At 41.3% G+C, this 4,655-nt stretch overlaps 1 non-coding gene across 1 annotated transcript; it reads left to right on the top strand.

The window, feature by feature from the left end:
- The first annotated feature begins 2,494 nt into the window (after nucleotides 1-2,494).
- On the top strand, nucleotides 2,495-2,573 carry trnap-ugg (transfer RNA proline (anticodon UGG)). The gene is given in 2 exon segments: nucleotides 2,495-2,531; nucleotides 2,538-2,573. It is a non-coding gene; the product is annotated as a tRNA-Pro (tRNA).
- Nucleotides 2,574-4,655: the final 2,082 nt, after the last annotated feature.

Here is a 4,655-nt window from a genome sequence, read left to right on the forward strand (position 1 = left end):
CTCGCAGCTCGCACTATATAAGAGCAGGAGAAACCTAAAGGGATAGTTCAGCCAAAAATGAAAATTCACTCATTATCTACTCACCAGTATGCCGATGGGACGGTCGAAGTGTTTGAGTCCACAGAACGCTTTTAGAGTTTCAGGGGTAAACAGATTAGGATTAAATTCAAAACAATTGAAGTAATTGGCGACCACTTCTTCAAATGTAAAAACAACAGAAGAAAAAATATGCCTCCATACTGATCCTGTGGTGTCACACAAGTGTCCATAAGCCCGACATTCAAATACAAAAATGACATTCAATGATTCACACCATATTTTTGGAGCAGTATGGAGGAAGTATTTCTGTTGAATTTTAACATTAAAAGAAGTGGTCGCCATTTATTTCAATTGTATTGAATTTGATTTAAATAGAGCTTTCCTAGTCTTGATGACCACTCAAAGCACTTTACAGTACATTTTATTTTGCCATTCACACACACATTCATACAGTGCATCTATGGGCGGCCCTTTTTATATGAGAACAGGGCAAAAAAAAGCAGCTTCTATACAAATGCTTCAATTTGAATACACGCATTTTTTCCATTCCTGAAAATTTTGCTTCATCATTAGAATCATCACTAAAGTACAAATGTGACAAGTGACAGCTCATTTCAGGACACACTGAATCTTGACTCTCTTCAGAATGCAGAAGCCAACACTCAGCCCACGCTTGGCAAGGACAGGTCAGATACACTCTGTGGTGACATCAGCAAAGTTATCATCAGCGGAACATTCACGAACATCTTCAACTTCTCCCCAGTAGTTCCTGTCTGCATGCTGTGTTTGAGCTGCTTATTTGGACCCTGAAGCCTTTGCTCCCTCAGTTCAGCTAATTGAGGCAGATCAAAACAGAGGCAAATGAAATGGTACCAAGTAGCAGCAGCGAAACCCTATGAGGAGACTGCATAGATTCTTATCTTCTTCTCTTATGCTCTGTCTTATGGGTCTTGCCTTTTCAAAATGCACGTAAGTTTGTTAAATCTCCAGTGGTTGTCTGCATATGAGGACATGTCCACACATATGGTCAGAACTACTTCAGCTGTTTCCCCCCTCCTGCCAGTCTTGATGCAGATGTGAGCTAATTGCCTGCTGGCTAGCTTTATATTTAGCATGCAGACATGAGAGTGGTATTGATCTCTGTTTTCAGACGAGAATAAATATACAAGCATTTAACAAAAGATGTTTAAAGTCTTTAAGTAGAATGAGAATTGAACACAATCGACAACCAAACACTCTAAACTTACAGGTGTCTCCACAGTTTAATAAACTCTTTTCAATAAATGAATATCTGCATCTATATCTGATTTTAATTTGAGATAACTTTAAACACTTTTCAGTGGGTCAGACTCACCACAACCACAACGCCTTCGATGTTCACGATCCGTACACCCAAAATAATGATGACTCATGTCACGCAGGCTCTGGCCAGGGTCATTGTTCAGTGACTATTCCTGCCCTCCATGTTGTCTGATGCCAGCTCCTCTCTCCCCTCCCAGCAGCCTCCACATTTGCATACAAATGAACATCTAAATGGGCTCAATGACATAATTGACTCACAATTAGAAATTTTCTTGAGTTGGTCACTTTGCACCGGACGGACCATGTGCACAAAATGATTAACAGCGCGCGCACCCACACACCCACACACACAGAAGCAGAAAAAAATTGCTGCTATTTTGCATATTAATGAGAGTCATTAGCTGTCGCTTGGCAATGGCTGACAAGGGGACTTATTTATGTCGTGGCCCTCGATGCCTGACCAGGGGAAAGTGTCCAATTCAGCGAGTAGTGCTAATTGTTCCTGAGCATGTTGTCTGGACGATCATCATCATCATCATGGGAAATTAGGCTCGCCTCAGAAAGACGACTTGGCTGACGTGGAGCGTGGCCTAGTATGATAACTCTGTGTAAAGCTTTTAACTTTTGCTGCTCTACACGAGCCAAGCTTTTAACATGGAGCCATTAAGGGCCTCTTATTTTGCTGTTTCACTTCGAGTAACAACTATTGGATTCCAAAAAGCTGCAGGATGAGCCAGAATAGCAAGTGACCCAAGATGCAGACCATTATGCTAATATTTTCAGGCGTTGTAGCAGCTAGACTCTAACGAAAAAGAGTTATTTTCTGTACTTAAAACAGACCGAATTCAAATAAATGTGTTCAGATTCAATCTGATAATATTATTGGATTATTACAGGATGCCCCTACGGCCCTTCACAATGACTTCCTGTCATACGTATCTTGACAACAGGTTAAACTATGTAAATTGTTATAGTTACATGTCAGTGAACATTGAAGTAAACCTGTCTATTTCAAATGATGATATTCCCCCCTGTAAAATGACACACAGCTAAAAATAACGACCTGTTATCGGCCCAAATACCATATTGTAAGAATATATGACTAAAACATCAGAATATTTTTTAAATTATAGTTGCTGTTGATCAAATACAAGGCTCTGTGGCGCAATGCATAGCGCATTGGACTTGGGCAAGTGATTCAAAGGTTGTGGGTTCGAGTCCCACCAGAGTCGTTATTATGAATCATCAACATCTTGTCCTTAGTAAACATTCTTAACCTTGGTTCGGGTGCCCACTTATAGGTCAGTGTAGCCTGCATGTCATTGCTCAACGAAAAAAAAAACAGTTTCACCTGTGTGTGCAGTGCCATTCATCCCTGTTCACCAGGACAAGCATTTTAAAGTACCATTGTTTCATAGATTCAGATGAATTTGAAATTGAATTGATACAAATTATCTTTAGTTGCATGGTACTCAGACACTCAGTGTGCAAAGTTCTCGTTTTTAAATGACCAATGTGACTGTGTACCTGTGCTCATCTGTGTTATGTATTCCTCTAGAATATGGAGGCTACTTCAGCGAAAAGGTCTCTCTCCCCCTCTCTTTCTCCGTCTCTCTCAGCTGGAGTGCCAGGCAATCCAGCAGAGGAGGAGTGTGACAACAAAGAGGTGGGGGACAAGGAGGTATTAGTGCACACACACACACACACACACACACACACACACACACACACACACACACCCACACACACTGAGCAGTGTGCAGTAGTTATGGTCTCGACAGCTTTAGCACCCCCATATTGTAAACAGGGGGGTGGTGACCGCCTCCCTGTGCTTGTTAAGATCATCTCCGTCATTCAGCAGACGCAGCACTGTCAGCGCCTCGCTGTGCCCCAACACAATCAACATTAACCATGACACACACTCACACTTGCACAGACATACCACCTCTGCACATTCATGAAAAAATAAACTGCACATACACCACATCCCCAGACTCTCAGTGGCCAATTTGTTTACGTATGCTGCGACAACTTTGTACAAAATAAACACACAATTTTAGATTTATATTGAGATATAGATACACGTGTATGCACATCAAACCTCTCTAGCTCCTCCACACACACACATACACACACAATATCCTGGCAGCGGCCCATGCAATCAACATTATCCTTGTGAGCCCCTTAATGGGCAACTCGTAAAACAGACGATAGCATTTCTACCAAAACCATCCAGAGACAAACTACCTGTGGTAACACACACACACACAAACACACACACACACACACACACACACACACACACACACACACACACACACTCTGAAGATACACAGAAATGTATCTCGGCGATGAGAACAGTGCTTTATACACAAACAAGTATGAAATTGGTAGTTTAGTTCAGAAGAGTTTTTTGTTGATTTCTTCGTTCATGAGTTGAAATAAAGAAGCACCTCAGTATTGTGTCAATTTTCCTAAAGCTCGTATTTATTACTCATGTTTAAGCTCATAACCATCTGTAATTATGGAAAACGTCAACAGTTGCTCATTACTCATGCCTTACATTACTTTTCCTATTTTCAGATCAGGGCTGCTGATATTTTACCAGTGTTGTGCATGAACAAGTTCAAAAGAACGCGTTCATTGAACACGTTCATTTTTATGAGAACGATGAACTGAACGCAACTTAATGACAAATAATGAATTTGAAAGGTGACCACGTTCATATTATCTGAGGTCTAGCGCCCGTAACATTTACACAATGTAGCCTAGTGATTCTCAAACTGTGTGGTGCACCCCACCGTTGGGGCGCGGAGGCATAACAGGTGGAGCGCGTGATCGGAAGGGGGAAATTTCAGGCGAAACTATTATTATAGCAGAACTAATGTTTTGACATCCGCATCTCTTTAACGGCGTAGCAGTAAAAAAATCTCTCTTTCGCCGTAGCCAGGGGTCGGCAACCCGGGGCTGAGCCTCATGCGGCTCTTCAGCCCCTCTGCAGTGGCTTCCTGTGCAGTGCTGTGCATGTCGCGCATATTTTTCGCAAACAGTGAACTTTAAGAAACAGTTTTAATATTTTGAATGTGAACTTGAGGGAACATCACGTTAATTTGTTAAATCATCATCGTATCAGGCCAGCATGAAATACCAGGAGCGGGCTAGACCTTAAATTCTATCATTTAAATTGATAAAATAAATGTGTGCGCTGCGACACAGCGCACACATTTAATTCTATCATTTAAATTGATAAAATAAATGTGTGCGCTGCGACACAGCGCACACATTTATTTTATCAATTTAAATGATAGAATTTA

Source organism: Limanda limanda, chromosome 13 (assembly GCF_963576545.1).
Source record: "Limanda limanda chromosome 13, fLimLim1.1, whole genome shotgun sequence".
Lineage (NCBI taxonomy): Eukaryota > Metazoa > Chordata > Actinopteri > Pleuronectiformes > Pleuronectidae > Limanda > Limanda limanda.